At 47.2% G+C, this 16,692-nt stretch overlaps 1 long non-coding RNA gene across 1 annotated transcript; it reads left to right on the top strand.

Moving 5' to 3' along the window:
- The first annotated feature begins 3,399 nt into the window (after positions 1-3,399).
- LOC119142459 lies at positions 3,400-15,450 on the top strand. Its single transcript, XR_005102286.1, has 2 exons — positions 3,400-3,448; positions 13,835-15,450. It is a non-coding gene; the product is annotated as an uncharacterized LOC119142459 (long non-coding RNA).
- Positions 15,451-16,692: the final 1,242 nt, after the last annotated feature.

Genomic DNA, 16,692 nt, shown 5'->3' with positions numbered 1-16,692 from the left:
TTGTACATGTGTTTTCACACAGACGATAATGGTGAAGCATGTTACTGTGCTGTTTGTGCGGGACATTAACCTTGCAGATGGGGAGAGTGTTATGAAAGAAATTATAATTAATAGCATTAAGAAGCTGATTAAAATAAAAAACGCGTTATTGCAGCAGGGGTCTCATTAAGGAATAGTCATGCCTGTCTGCCACAGATTTAAGAACTTTCAGCCACAAGGCCTTGAACTGAGGCAGCTCCAGTTTAAGCAAACGCAGCAGAGACTCCACCCCCAGTGACATCAGATTGAGTTACACTGCAAAAACACCCCAAGATCTGGAGGGAAAAAAAATAATATCAGCTTTTCTCCCTCCCCTCCTTGATGTTTAAAAATGATAAAAACACCATTCTTCTCCAGCACTGGACGTTTGCAATGAGCCCGTCTTTAAAGCAAACCACCAGCAGAACAAATGTGTTTTCTCAGCCTTCCTTTCCAAAGGGAGGGGACAGCACAACTGCACATTTGCAGCAAAACAACACATACACACACACACACAAAATATATATCCAAAGAATTCCCCAATGTCCCCCAGCCCTGAAACACACAAATTAAACCAACCAATCCAGCATTACAGCAGAGCGATTGTCCTTTCACAGAGCAGGAAGGAGACCCGCAGAAAGGACTGTGGTACACAGCGACAGATCTGGGGCTAGGGACCAGAGACTGGTGATGGGCACCTTTCATTAACTTTATTTGCAGTTTGGCCAAAATTAAACTGACAAACCCGTTTGGAGCTTGCTGTAAAGTTACATATTTTTCACGTAAACATCCAAGGCAGTTGCCTTTCTCTAGGATGTGTCATTTCCTGTGTAGCTATAATAATATATTAAGTAAAGGGATAGCAATGGATTTACATATTTACATATGTATAGGCACTGTGCATAAGAAAGATAGCAGAAATCGGCAGAAAGGGTTTTGTTAAAAAGTTTGGGAAATGACCACACTGAAACAAGAAACACACTTCAAATATTCTTGGCATTCAAGACAAGGCTGGCAAGGAAAGATTTACTGACAAGTCAGTGTGGAACAGGAAAGCTTCTATGTTTAAAGATTCGGGGAGGCGGATGTCATGCTCAGGACACAGGTCACCAAAAAGAGCTACAAAACCAACTTAGTTCTTACCTGCTCCCCACGGGCTTTATTTTACTCTGAATCGTGCAATGCTAAAACATTTAGCAAGGCAGTCATAAGGAGACGCTCTGGCGACTGATAGCAAGCTGAAGGAATGAACTGCAGGGATACAGGGGCTCACCTTTGCTCCAGGAAGGACATCTTTCTTTTTGCTGTAAGATATCTACTTTTTTTCCAGCAGTAAAGTGTCAAAACCACAAAGGAAGCGATATAATTAGTGCTGGTACCTACTGCAAACTCGGATCTCTGAAGAGAGACCAGTGCAGCTTTTCAAATGTCTACCATTTTGAAACCAGAAAAACATTTTCTAACAGACAGAAGAATCCCTCTTGAATCCCCCCTGGCCCTTTTGAATTCACGCCCTGCCTTACATCAAACGCTTTTTTGCTGATTAACTGCACAATCAGGTCCCTGCAGATCAGGGGAAGAATGGAGAAGAGAAAAGCAACCTCTTTTCCAGAGAACAATACCATTATTTCAGCTCCATTGGACAGGAATGTGTGATTTCACAGCCCACTGCCCTTCTCTCCCATCTCCAAAAACACTGCCAGAGATCCACTGCTCCAAGTCCCCACCCATTAGTACCCACATCCAGTATTTACAACTTGGGTTCAATATTTGTACGGGGGGGGGGGGGGGGCGGGGGGGGGGGGGGGACGACCCACGCAAATATATGCATACATATATGGAGAAAATAACCAAATCAGAACCCTCTCCCAAGCCCAAGAATAGAAATAAAGGAAGTTTAGTTTATTTTTAAAAGTAACTAATATCCTTTTTCTTGTATAATGTAAAATTCCAGTTCACACACACATGAGTTGTATTTTGGGGTTGGATTTGGTATGAAGGTAGTTAACAAATGAAAGGAAAAGAAACTTTAAAATTCAAATAATTCAAGAGTTTAGAGGGAAATATACTTTTTTCAAAGGCAGGTTACTTAATAAAATGCCACTAAATATAGGGTTTTTTAAAAAAAATAAAATAAAAAGCCTTTTTGCCCACAAAAGTGTATTGCTTTCTCACAGTTTACCGAGTTTCTTTGCTGTTAAGTTTGAGTATAAACTCAATTTATACTCCATTTATATTGGACTATAAAACCATTTTCATTTTACAAACATCTGTTGAAATCAATTGTTGAAGAACTGAGTCCACAGGAGGAACTATATATTTTAAAGGGGAAGCAACTTCACAGTTGTGAGCTTGTTAGTTAACAACATGGCAGAAATATTTCCAAAAAAGAAAATCAGGAAGACATCTATCTCCCTGTAAGAGAGACTGTCTCTCAATGACTCTCTCAGTCTTTGTTTATTAATTTTTCAACGATTCCTACGTTTTACAATTTGCAGGATAAGAGAAATACTAGAGAGCTTCCCTCCCTAGCCCTTAAACTTTGATATCGCCTGATTTCAGCTCACCCGCGTGCACAAAAGGAAAAGCTCTTGTTGTCATGAAAGTGCACTGAAGTGACCTGGTGTGTTTTAGTCGGTCACAATTAAATCCCCTGCTTGGCTCAGCCCGCGGAGAGCGCGGCTGCGAGAGGAACGGGCGGGGAGCGTGGCGGCCCCGCCGCTGCCCGCCGGCCCGGGAGGGAGAGCAGCCGTGGGCAAGCACCCCCCGCCCCCCCCCGGCCAAACACTCCCCACCTACAGCAATAATTGCTATTCGGAATGTGACAGATGTAGCGGTTTGTTGTGCCCGGGCTGGGCTTGCTTTTCTGCTTGCGGGAAAGAGGTTGAGCTTTGAAACCGAAATACACACAGAAAAACTGCAAGCTCTCGGGCAGAGCGGCCCCCCCCACCGACCACACCTCTCCGATCCGGGACCGCTGGGGATCAGTTGTGTTCCCCCAACACCAGCGCTGCCGAACAAAAGAGAGAAAGAGGGAGAAAATAATATTTGCTCAGGTCCCCCCTCTGTTCGCCTTTGATTTATCTGTTTACAACCGGGACCCCCTCAGTTGAAACAAAAAATCAATGAAAATGTAGTTGGAGAAAAGGCGGGCAAACTACTGAAAAAAAAAAAAATTTGTGAATGGAAGAATGTGTTTGTGCATTCATTGTTAAAATAAAGAGCGTGCAGTGACGTGAGCGCCCGAGCACCAATGGGCGAGGGGATAATATTTTTAAATATCCTCCCCGGGAGCCAATGGCGGAGGCGGTGGCAAAGACTAGCGCAGGGGCGAGCCAATGGCGGGGGAGGTATGCTAATGAGGAGTTGGTCAGGCAGGAGCTGAATGTCAACTAGTCAAAGATGGAGGCTGGAGCAGGGAGGCCATGAGGTTGGTACTGGAGGATTTGCCCACGTTTTGATCGATCAGGGAGCGACGCCGAGGCGCGCCCGGGGCGGCGGCGGCCGGCGGCGCGGGGCGGCGGGAGGCGGGGGTGGGGTGGGGGTTTGCGGAGCCGCGCCGCTCTCGCCGCCTCTTTTGCGCCTCTTTTGGCAACTTTCCCCCCCGCGGCGCGGGGATCCGTCCCCCCGCCGCCAGGCACCGCGCCGCGCGGGCCCGCCGGCCCTGCCGCCGCATCCGCCGGCCCGGGCGGAAATGGCGGGAGCCGCGGGCCCCGGGCGGGGGGGCGCGGGGTGACGGCGGGGCGCGCCGCCGCCGCTCTGACAATGGTCCCGCGGGGCGGGCGGCCGAGGGGCTGCCCCTCGGGCCGGGCGGCGGGGGCGGGAGCCTGGCGGAGGGAGCGGGGCGGCCTCGCGGGGTGGTGGCGCCCCTCGCCCTGCCCCGGTGCGGAGGCTCCCCGGCCGCTCGCCGGAGGGCTTTGCCGGGGGAGCGGGCGGGCGCGGGCGGCTGCTCCTGCCCCTCGGGACCGCGGCGGTCTCCCGGGCGCAGCTCTCGCTGGTCGTTTTTTTTCCGCCGCGCGGTCTGTACGAGGCGTCGGAACGAGCCGGCGGCCGGAGCCGTGGGGCCGGGAATAAAACTCGGGAGCGGCGGCGGGCAGCAGCCGGCCGTGGCGGCCGAAAGCGGGGAGAGAGGAGGGTACGGGGGCGGGTGTGCAGCGCGAAGTGCTGGCGGAGTACGGGGGGAGCCGATGGCTGGCAGGCTTGGCTGAAAATCTCTAGATAGTGGTGAGCCGACCAACCCCCCCACCCCCCAAACATTTCACCTACGCAAACACTTCGGAGCCACCGAGTGTGATCCCACGAATCGAATTCTTGTCGCCGGAGCTGAGCCCGCTCCCTCCCCGCCCCCAGCCCGCGGGTTGTGTTTCTCGGGAGTGTTTGCGGGTGCTCCCCGCTCGCGTTTGTACCACCGGGCTCCTCTTGGAAAATACTATTCCCGTTTTCCAACGTAGCAGAACTCCTGTCTCCCTAGAAAGCACGGAAATGGTTTTGCTGAAAGATCCTGATTTCGACCCCCCTTCCTCTTTTTTTGCTCAACCCCCCCAAAGAGCGAGGCAATAAGTCACATGCTATCTCCAGCCAGTATTTATATTGGCTTAATATTTAAATCTCGTAAAACTAATGCTTTGCTTAAATAGTCCAGAGTTTTTGCAATAAACCAGGGTGCACAGCCCAGAGTGTTTCTTTGGCATTCTTGCACTTTGCCCCAATTCCGCTTCGTTTCCCTCCAGTGTGTGGTCTTCAAGTTGTGTAAGGAAGGCTCGTACCCTCGAACACAAACCTGGGGCTCTGGAATTAAAAAAAAAACTTCCTAAAGTTTAAAGCACATTCTTTCTTCTATTTTTTTTTCTTTTTCCTTCCTTCTTGCTCTTTTTCTCTCTCTCTTCCCCCCCCCCCCCCTTTTTTTTTTAACATTTCCAAACTAGCCTAGGTTTCCGGATTAGGAATGAATTATTGTACAAAAAAAAGGAGGAAAAATTAAAATCAGAAAATAAGAACGATACAGTTTAAGATTCTAATTAGGTTGGGACATGACCAAATCAATTGGCTTTTTGTTAATACTGCTCTGAAAATTTTGACAACTAGAATTCATTCAGTGCATTTTCTCACTCAGCCCAAACTCCCCCAGACTTGAATCAGTTTAATTCATTTTAGCATTTGGTACGATTCTTCCTTGTCTATACAGTTTATGGAAAGTTGTTTCCAAGTTTGGATTTCTTTGCATTGTTTGAAGTTCGAAATAAAAGTATTTTATAATTTCTCAAGTGATTTTTATTTAACAAATAGTTACATTTTCCAGCTTTGCGTTTGAAATTTAGAGAAACAAATGCTAAACAGTTTGAAGCCTAAAGACTAACAAGTTGACTCTTAAATGTTATTTACTGCTAAAATTATTTGAAACGTCTGATTTGTAATGATTAACTGATGTTTTCTCCTTACTACCCATATATTCTTTTTGGAAAAGGAAAATTACAATAGTGATGTTTTCATGCTGGAAGTAGATGATTTTTAAAGGTATCTCACTCCTGGGTGGCAGTTGTTTTGAAAGCTTGTTTAGATGCTTGTATAAAATAGCAAGACTTGCTTAGCAATTAAAAAGAAATAATTTAAGCTACTGGCAAGCATGTATGTAATAAATACCAAATATTTTAGCAGACTATTCAGATGGAAAGCAATAGAAAGGATATGAACTTCTCCTCCATTGTGTCTTTAAGATAATGCTTAATCTAATTCATTACACCTACTTCTGTAAAATACTGGGGTGCTGAAATGCAAGGAGGACAATCCCAGTTCTGGTCTTTGCTTTCACATGCTCTGGTGTGATACATTTACCATTGAGAAGAAGAAAAAAGTCTCTAAAAAGAGCTTATCTAAATTCTTGCTGAAGTTAATTCAAGGTGGAGTTGTGAAATATTAAAATCTAATTTTAAAGAATGACATTGATTCAATGTGGTTGTTGAAGAAACTCCTTTTTTTTGAATGTAACAAATCTGTTTTAGAGTAAATTACGCACAGAAGGCCATCACTTGGAGAAGTTTCTAACTGATTTATCATTTATTTTGGAAAGTCTCTGAAGCATGCTGTTGTCCAGAGCCCTTTTTCTGTTGTACTACTGGCAATTATGATGAGCAGTGCAATATTAAAAGGGCATTGGCTGGCAGAAACATGACCCCCTTTAGCAGCCCACCCTCTTCAGAGTGGGCAAACAACCCTAAAATAGATGCCTCCTCCAGTGTATTTATGCACGTGTGTGAAATAAGGTTTTATACATGTGGGAGTGGTTTTAAATAAGGAGTGAGATTCTGGGTTATACATTTTTATATGTCTTTCTATGGAAATGAGCTGGAATAATTTAAACACATCCTATTTAAAACGTAAGCCCCAAATGTTTCTGGGGGCTTTCAAGGCATCACATTACCTGCTTTGTTTACCAATAACTTGTAAGTAATTATTAATTTCTACACACTTCCATACAATATCTACATTGAAATTTTATAGTGATTTCTTTATAGTTTTCCCCTTTTAGAAACTTTCCCCTAGATGTTTAACATGGTCCCTATCAACATCTATAGGATTTAATGCTGTTGATTTGGTTTTAAGAATCTGTGGTGTTTATACTGTGATTTTTGAGTGGTGACACACAGATACGTGTGAGATTGAAGTACAGGCATTTTTGTACACAAGTCTCATCATTTCTGTAATATTTTCCATAGCAAATCAAAGCACTGTATATTTATACCATTCTATATACACATACATCAGCCTTTTTCATCTGTACTGGTCAACCACCATAAACTACACAGCACAATTAAGACAACTTCTGAAGGCAGAGGAAAGGGCTGGCACTTTCTGTGATTTATTTAAATTACATAGTTTAGATTCATTGACTGACCAATTTGGATTTTATGGAAACACATACATTTGAGGATGCTGAATTATGTCCCTTGTTCTTTTATTCTCCATTACTGTAGCAAAATATTTTCTTGTATAAAACCTTTATAACATACCGTGTCTAGATATACTGGGCATGTAGCAAAAGACTTGAATGGTTTGTTTAACAAGCCATACTAACAGTGGTCTCTCTCTCTCTCTTTTTCCTTTCTCTCTTTCTGTAATTTTTTTAAACTAACTTTTTGTTGTTGTTTTTTTACCTTGTCTAATTACGATTGCAAATAAACTTTGTCATGCAGAGTTTTATTGAGGCTAAACATAAAAACGTTATTGTGGTTAACACTGTAATGTAACAGTCCCTTACAAAAGGATGCAGGGACAGCTGTGCAGAACGTGACAGTGACTGCTGGTATCGCTGGCTCTGACAATGTTGCACTACTGTCTGCACAAATAAAGCAGTGCAATAATATTGTCAAAGCATTTGGTTCCAGTCCTAATACATCCTTTATGATCAGTTACTGTTGCACACCCAGCCCCTGACATTATGGGATTGTGTAGTTATTTAATGCATTTTAGTAGAGAACCAGCCCCCTACTCTGATTTCTTCCCTCCACCGCAAAGGCTCGAGCAAACGTTAAAATGTAGAAATTGCCTAAACAAATCCCTACCCTTGTGTTTGTTTGTTTGTTTTGTGTTTAGGTTGAGTGGTCTGTATGGAAATTCCTTGGGTTTTGTTCCCTATTTTGACTGCTTCAGTGTACAAAATGGATTGCCCTTTCTGCCACTAGCGTGGGTTTGTGTGTCGAAGTTGTAAAATAAAAAGCTGGCCTATTCACATTTTAAAGCCCTCTTGTCCTCCTTTAGAGCAATCACTACCTTTAAAAATGTCCTGACCAGGTTTGAGTATTTTCTTGCTACGGCTTTAAAAATTAGAGTTTTATGAACCTGAGGATGTTATTGTTGTGTATAGAATTCAGTTGACTTTAATATATACACATGTATTCACAGGCAATTTAATTTTTGCTTCCTATTGATGTATTTTTCAAGTTCCATCGTATTTCACTTTCAGAGGAATTACTGTTAAGATTAAAGCAATATTGATACCTTCATTTTAATTTAAAAAAAAAAAGTAATAGAAGGCACCTAAATAATAATCAATAGGTTTTGAAAGACAATCTCTCCCTGCACTTCCCAATAGCAATGTGGAGCGAGTCTGATACGCAGGGATGATGTAGGCCTAGGAACAGGAATATTGCGTTCAGAATTGATCTTTAAATAACAATATGTTGGTGACTGTCACTCGCGGTGTAGTTGGAGGCAGATGTGGTATTTTCTCTTGCAGCTGCTAAGAAGGGGGTTTGGAGGGCTGGGGGATGGGACCTTCCTCTCCTTTTTTTTTTCCTGAAGCCTTGAGCTGTTACCTTGGGAGCAAAGGGTGGGGGTGGGGAGAGCCGTCATATTGGAAATCAAATCTAGGTAAAGGAGCATTTTCGGATTGCACTGCACATCCCAAGCCAGGCTGGAGTGTGCTAGTGAGTGAGCCATGGGGAAGCAGAAAATGGAGGACCAAATGCTGAGGGGGAGCGTGTGTCCCATTTTAGAGGGATGAGGGGAAGCAGAATCCTCAATAACACACTCCAGTTCTTCAATGAACAAGGGAGCAAACAAAAGACACCTTTTCAGCCCCTCTGTTTCTGGTGAGGAGCTGAAGCCCATCTCCCTTGCACACCCAGAGAAGAAGGCTAAGCCTCCGCACCTGAACTGGAGGCAGGGTGGTGGATGCAGTACAGCTCCCAGGCCTCAGTGGAGGTAACCTGAGCCGCCATGGCTCCCTTTCTCTAGAGCTTTTCTTTTCATCCATCTCTCTGCATTGTAGCATGGTTGCCATTTTTGTGTGCATTAAGGAATGGGGAGGCCTGTTTAGCTTTGGCACTTTCTCCTCCTAATTTTTTGATTAATTAAAAAGTAGGAGAGGGTGAAATCTGTATGGGCTCTGCTGGGGGGGTGTCTTCCCCCCCCTCCGCCATCAATAGGAGCATAAGAGTGACCGGAGTGGAAGCGTGAGGGGCCCTTCCCTGCCCCTGGCCAAGGATTAAGGGAGGAGGGTGGACCAGTAAGGAGCTGGAAGCCACCCTGGAGCAGGGCAGGCTTTGTTCTGTGTGTGTGTGTGTGTGTGTGCGCGCGCTCATGGAGCCCATCAGCGAGTGGAAATAAACGCTAGTGAAAGCCTTGGTGGGGCTGATGCCGAGCTGTAAAATGGCCTCTCAAGATGTGTGAGCCTGCCTTGTTTGGAGGTGGAGAAATCACAGGGGGAATAGATGCATACTTGTTTTCCTGTATAAATGTATGTCTTTAAAAATAATACAGTTGCTGCACTTGAAACCTCCCTGGGCGTGGGGAGGATTTGAGGCATGTGATACAGGGAAAGGCCTGTGCGGTGACAAGGACCATGTCCCATGCACAGAGGGCAAGGGGACACCTCCCAAGGCTGCTTGGCTCTGGCTGGAGTGATGGAGCCCACGGAGGGCCCAGCCCGGAGTGCCAGCTCTCCTGAAGGCAGGCCCCAGGGATGCTGGGGGCGAGGATGGGGTTCTCTGCAGATCTGGGCCTGGGGTGGAGGTTACACATTCCAAATCCTCCCTTCCCCACTCTTTCTCTCTTTTTTTTTTTTTTTTTTAACCCTGCCTGACTGAGGAATGTAACAGCGAAAAAAAAAAAAAAAGAAAGAAAAAGAAAAAAGCACTGGAGGAAAGCAAAAAAAAAAAGGGGGGGGGGGATTCGGAAGCAAAGGCCCCTTCAGGAGTCTGTATTTGTGCAAGGGAAACCATTTGCATGTGTGTGGAGATGCCAGAGTTTGTCTCCAGTTGGGTCGGAGGGGGAGGGCGCGGGAGGAATGCGGGGAATCAGGTCGGGCTGCGGGGGGAAGGGCTCCGGCAGAGCCTCCATCCTGTTGTTGCATAAACTTGTTAAAAGAACCCCTCCTCTGTGGAGGCAGCACACATAGGGTATTAGTGTGGTGGAGGAGGCCAGACCTGCGCCCTGGCTACACAACCAATTGGAGCGGAAAGTGAAATCAGATGGTTTAAGTTTTCAGAGGGATTTTTTTTTTTTTTTTTCAGGGGGACTTTTTGAGTCATTGCATTGAGTGCTAGATCTGTGTTAAGGTCGCTCCTGCTCTCAGCGCTCATGGGTGGTTTGGGGAAGGGAGGCGGCTGGGCGGGACAAGAGGTGCCGCTTCCCCTCTTCGGGTTTCTCTGGTCCGGCCGGGCAGGCTCGGCCTTGGAGCCCCGGGGAGCAAGCGCACCCCCTACCCCTGCAGGCACGTGGGTGGGCAGTTTCTGGGCAGCTGGGGTATGTAACAGGGGAGTCCGGCCCCAGCCATGGGGGAAGATTTATTTGGGGGACCCTAAGGTCAGCGGTGCATGTGCTCTGGCCCCAGCCAAGGCAACTACAAGAGCTTTCAGCTGCCGTGCTGCACATGCAGGGCCAGGAGTGGGATTGGCACTTCCAAGGTGATAGGATTTAGCCCTATTTTGCTCCTGCATTCAGTACCAGAAGTCTTTTTTTTTTTTTTTTTTCCATCAGACAGCAGAGTGCTGGTAAACACGATGCAGAAAAGCCGTATTGTGGGGTTACAAAGTCTAGGCTGTTTAAGGAGCTCTGTCATTCCTTTTAATGGAGCTCACTGACGCAGATCTGGCTTCTGCCAGCCGAGGAAATGTTGCTGCTGAGAAAAGGGTTATTGAAACCCACAAACTAAATATTATAAGTAAGAATCAAATGGCAGGACATTCTGGAGTGTAATCCCTCCTGATTTCAGGAGAAGGGGAATGTATTGATCAGTGGCCATGGGTGACAGAATCCCCAAGCTCGGTGGGTGAAACGCGCTTGGGAAGGTGGTGTTTTCAGAGAGGATTATCAAAACCCTTACTCTCCAGAGTCTCACACCTAGACAAGTTGACTCTTGCATGGAAGCAAGAATCCCCTTTTTCTCTGGATGGATTTGTACAAACTTGCTAGATAGACTTAAGGAGCCAGGACTGGAATGCTAAGAATTTTCTCTCTCTTAAAAAAAAAAAAAAAAAAAAGAGAGAGAGAATTAAAAAGGCAACACTTCCCAGTTTTAAAACAATGATAAAATTATTAAATAGGATGGAAACCTCTAAACCACCTCTCAGCCTACAGCTGTTTCCAAAGTGTTTGCTCTGACCTTTGGTAATAGTGTCAATTCCACTGCAGAAAATATATTGAAGACTATATAATGTTTTTAATTGCAAGATGGCTTTTAAACTGTCTCCGTTCCTCAGGCTAGTGAAACGCTGTGACCAGGGAAACAAGACTGGACTGAAGCTTTGTTGCCCTGCTATGTTTTGTGTGGTTGCAACCGAGATGAAAATTTAAAAAACCCGCTTGCCCCAAGTGGCATCTTTAACCACAAGAGAAACAAACAAACAACAACAAAGGGAAGGGGAAATGGCTTGCTAAACTAGACCAGTGAAGACAAGGTCTGATCTCACTAGGAGCAGAGGCCTCTCAGCACCAGAGAGTCAGCTCACTACTTTATTTATCCCAAAGCTTCATCATAAGGACACTTCAGTCTATTTGTCTGCTAATGCCAGAAAAGGGGGGGCTTAAATGTACAGCAATGACTCCACTACAGTAAAAGATAACCCCCACACACACTCCCAAAACCCCAAAGGTTTCCATTATTGAGCAACACAAAGTCTTATTTCCATACTAGTCTGGGTGACATTTCCATTTAGTTTCTATAACTGTGATTACAGGCAAGAGAGGTTTCTAAACATATCTAGAGATGCTGAGCCTTCTGGTGTATAAATAGCATGCATTTCATAATCTCGTGTTTAAATGTTTATTTTAAAATAACCCCCATATACATTCCAGAGAGTCTCCCTGCTATAGGACATAGCACGACCTAGAGCTTTGCACATTGTTTGCAAACTGGGGGAATATTACTGGATATTGAGTCAGTCTTTATTTTCCTGGTCTTGTTAAAAAAAAGGGCTAGGTGTGGGGAGTCCTGTGCCAATACACCACTTGGAAATAAGGAAAATTTTTAGACACATCTAGGCTCTCAGCACAGATCCAGAAACAAGAAGACAAAGTATCTTAATTGCCTTTGCTTGGAACATAACTTGTGGCTGACATTTCTAATTACATCCCTTACACTCTCCTGCCAGTTGTAGCTTCTGCAACTACTGAAATTATTAAGTTGTGGAGAAATTGTCAAGTTGTGCTTCTGCCCCTCCACTACCGATCCATTATTAACATTACTTCATGTGCAGATTGTATGCTTCCACTGTAAACTTGCCAGTGGGTTTGTCTCTCAGGCCACTGGAGAAGTTAAATTGTGTGTATTAAGTATAAGTCTTGTTTGAGATAACATCGAGGCTGAAGAGTGGAAAAGACATGGTAAACAATAAACAAAATAGAGACTGGACGGGAATAGATGGAAAGGTAAGGCTGAGCCTAGCAGCGTCTTTTTTTTTTTATGTTCTCAGTCTTGCTGGATGTCTAGGTGCCAGGGATTGTTGAGAAGAAGTGGCAGGATTTAACAGGAGGTTTTGCCAAGGAAATGAGAATACAGAAGTTTGATAAAACTCATTCTGAGCTGCTTACAGCAATCTCTGTGAACATGGCCTTTTAATTAGTGTGAGCAGAGGTTAATACAAATAAATAATGTGGAAAAAAAGATCCCTGTTTGCTTCCAACAAGCATCACAAAGGATGGGGAGAAGGAGGGGTTGGGGCAGATCCGAGATTTTGTTTATCAGTCCATTAGAAAAAACAAACAATTAACGGAGCTTCCCCCCTTCGCTTTTCTTTGGCTGTCCTTGGTTTTCAGATGCTTTGGGCAAGTCAGGCAACATCAAAGGGGACGCAGGGCTGCCTCACACCAGCATGCCAAACGCCAGGGATCTCTAATGGCAAAGACCAGATCAATGTGGCATGCATAAATTAGCCAGGAATCCATGAATTAGGGGATTGTCTCTCCATTACGCTCCTATTTAAGCCACTGGAAAGCAGGCTGAGGAAAGAGAAGCTTAAAGTGTCAAAATCATGACCTGGTTTGGGATGGCCTGGGAATGAAGTTTCCTTCCTCTGGACTCTCAAGCGTTCCTACGTGACAAATGCACTGGGGCAGGTTAACTGCGAGCCAGATTGCAGAGGAAGAGTCTAGTTGGCAAAGCAGCCCTGAAGCTGGAGGTGTCTCAGCCCCTCCCTGGGAATCATTTCTGTGGCTGTTAGCACGTTCAGTGCTAAACCAGCCTCAGCAGAAGATTGTGCCTTCCAGCCTAGGACAGAAAAGGTGCTGGGGAGGGGAAGGAGAAGAAAAAGCCAAACAAAACAAGCTAGGGCAAAACACGCGTGCGTCTCCAAACACCGTTTAATCTGTGTGCATTAATGTAAAGTCAGTGCTGGATAGCCAGCCCCGGAGATCCTGTTTCGCTTTCTAATTTTTGGTGTGTACTTAATCCTGTGATTTCCAATGAAGGGAGGGATATTTTAAAACATTGGGCTCTCCAAGTAGGACAGCCCTAGAAAGGAAGTTCTCTGAGGGCTTGATGCCTGTGACTAAGAGGTTCAAAATACAACTATCAGTTAATCAAATAAATAGCACTTCTCAGCCTCTAACAGCTAGGCAGCTAATTGACTGAGGTTATTAATAAGGGAGAAAAATTTACACAGAAGAACGTGAGAACTGGGGATGGAGGTGTAAAAACCTGGGTAAAATCCACACTGGAGTTAATTATGTCCTGGGAGAGAGGGGTAGCGCCCATGCACAGATTCTGTGGGGTCAGAGGTTTACTCCATTCCTGCATCCTCACCCTCCCGGGAGCACATGGTGCTGTGATCCATACGGCAGTGCACTGCTTTCTAACTTTTTACCCCTTCCCCATTTGCAGGCATGGAATGAAGCTCCCTCCAGTCACCTGCTGCAAGACACATTATCCAGCTTCCTAACCTTAAGGATGAGACCCTATCAATATTGCCTCTGCTTTTGTGATCAGGGTAGTAGTGCAATATTGCTTATAGGGTCTTTTCTTTGGAGGGTTATTCTTCATGGAGAGAAGAAAGCCACAGCAGGAAAAAAATAATCCTATGTGCCCATCGAGTTAAGGGAAAAGTTGTGAAATGCTGAGCGTTGTTAGATAGGCAAGTAATTGTGCGGAGATATCTGACGAATAATCGTGCTATTGCGGTGACTCAGGTTGTAAGTAAGGAGTGTATTTTTGATGCTATCGCACAGGATTCAAAACGGCCTCATGTTTAAAACACACAAGCAGTGATTGAAACCGGAGAAACCCATCATGGCTCCATTTTAAAATAGTATGAGTCCCAAGACGTTTGAAGGGTGCCTATTTTACATAATGATGTAAACACCCACCAAGGGATGGGAGGAGATACATAGCCGCACTTGCTGTTTCTGTGCCTGATCCCAGCCCGAAAACCAGTGCGATGCGAAGCAGAGCACAGCACAAAGAGGCCGAGGCTCTAATCCCAGTAACCTCCTCGAAACAAAGCTCATGCCTCTGCCCGGCGAGCGCGGGCAGCCAGCCCGGCGGCCGGGGCTGTTGCGAGGTCGGGCGGCGCAGCGGGGCTGGGCGCTGCCTCCGGCCCTTCCCGAGATCTGCTCACCGAGGTACGTGGGAACGGAGCCGGGACGGGAGCGGTCAGTCTCGTCTCCGCTTTGCGAGGGATCAGCTGGGGGCTGACAGCAGTCGGGTGGGTGGCCCTGCCTTCCATTTCAGGTGGTCCCCGCGGTCCCTTTCGGGACCTCCGGGGCCCAGGGAAAGGGATGGTGGGAGGGGATTGGGGGCCGGAGCAGGGCGCGGCGGAGGAGCCGCTGCCGCGGGGCTTTCCGAGCCGGTCCCCGGGCGGCGCGGAGCTGCAGCGGCTCCTTCACTCACGGCGGCCGGGCTCGCCTCGCCGGCCCGGGGGCGTGCGGGGGAGGGACCGGAGCGCTGCGACGGAGCCGCGCCCGCCGCCTCCTCGTACGCCTGACCCTGACGCTGCCCTTGGTTTAAACCCCCCCACCCCCAAGCATCATTCCGAGCTCGGGGACAAAGCCAGGACATCACCCCCCCCGGCCGCTCCGGGCTCTCCCTCCGTGCCCCCGGCCCGGCGGCCGGGCTGCAGGCCGAGGGGCGGCCACGGCTGCTGGGCCAGCGCTGGGACCACCGGGCGGGCTGCCCCTCTTTCCCTGTTGCACTACTGTTACGGTCGCAGCGAGCAGTGCAATAATGAAAGGGCGTCAGTGCGCCGGGGAGCGGCGAGAGCCGGGGACGAGCCGGTGACCGCGTGCGGGAACGGGACGTCCCGCCACCCCCCGAGAGCCACCTTAACGGGGGGGTAAGGGGCGGGTAGGGGGGCTTCGCTTGGGCAACTTTCTTTGTTTAAACACGCAGCGGCGGAGAGTGCGCGCAGGGGCAGGGCAAAGTGACCGGGCCCGTCGGTCCGGCCGCCCCCCGCTGTACCCGGCCGACACCCAATAAATAAAGTGACTCCCACGTCCCCTCTCGCTGCCTTTTCTTGCTGGTGGGTTTTCTTGCAGGTCACCAGCCCTTCCCGCCTCCCCAGCAGCCACACGCTGATAAAGAACCCCCTCGACGGGATTTTGTCCAGCAATGCAGCATTATATTCACCCATTTGGTCTTTGTGGGGAGAGGGTGGAAATGCTCATAGGAAAAGGAGCATCTTCCTTTGCTGTGCAGCCTGAAAAATGGGGTCAAGTCGTGCCCCAGTGCTGGGTTCAGCAATGGGGGAGCACAGGTAGGGAAGGGAGTGTGGGGTGGAAAGGGAAGGGTTTGCCATAATGGAGACGAGAATGGTGCTCTGCATCTGGGAGCTGTGCTGGGAAGACCAGGAAATAGCCCTTTGATTATTAGTGGCCATGGTGAAATGGATACTTCTATAAAGAGGGTTGGGGAGGGGTATTTCCTTTAGCAAAGGACCTTTCCACTCTGGCCTTTTGAACCTGTACTTCTCCCTGGGACTGTTTCTGCTTCATCATGACTTTTTGCAGAGGAAGGTGAGTGCAGAAAGCAGGCTGGCTGTAGGAGAGGGATGCAATCTAATCCTGATGAAAAGGCTTTTACAATCTATGCTTAATTTCCTATTTCTTTTGGATTCTGTCTTTCTTCTGTCCCTCACATGCACAAGCAGATAGAAAAGCTAAATCCTTCCCTGCAGTCTCTCCCAGGGAAAAGTCGGCCCCCTCCCCAGCTTCACCTTCAGGCTTTGCGCACACAAAATGGCTGCAGCAGCCTGTGGGTGGGCATGGAAAGCTCAGGAAGCTGCTTTTCTTTTTCCCACCCTGCCTGCCCAGGAAGCCCTTCTGCTTTTATTTTCTGTGGCATTTTGCTCTTGCATAGCTCTGTGCAAATCCAAGGGGGTCTCCTATGTGTAATCTATGCATGGAATGGGAGCTGGGGAGGGAAATGGCCAGTTTGCATGAGAAGGGGACCTGTCGGGCCCCAGTGTTTATTTTTTTGCTGACCTTCTGGGGATATGGTCAGTGAGAGCTGTGACAGCTGCTGGAAGCGGCTGGGGCTTTGAAGATTGTGAAGGTTGTGACCTCGAGGCCCCTTTCCTCCCTCTGTCCCAGGAGCTGCTGAGTCAATCAGGGAAAAGGGGAGGTGAAATGGGGGCTGCTCTTTAGCCATTTTTCAATTGGTGAATGAAACAGGAAAGGACAAATGCAAGAAGAAAAAAAGAGCGATTACTTCCACTTTGGTGCATTACTGAGAAGGGGGAATCTCTC

The sequence above is a fragment of the Falco rusticolus genome, chromosome 1 (assembly GCF_015220075.1).
Source record: "Falco rusticolus isolate bFalRus1 chromosome 1, bFalRus1.pri, whole genome shotgun sequence".
Lineage (NCBI taxonomy): Eukaryota > Metazoa > Chordata > Aves > Falconiformes > Falconidae > Falco > Falco rusticolus.
Note: the sequence above shows the minus strand (reverse complement) of the source record. Positions and strands in the feature narration are given on the sequence as shown.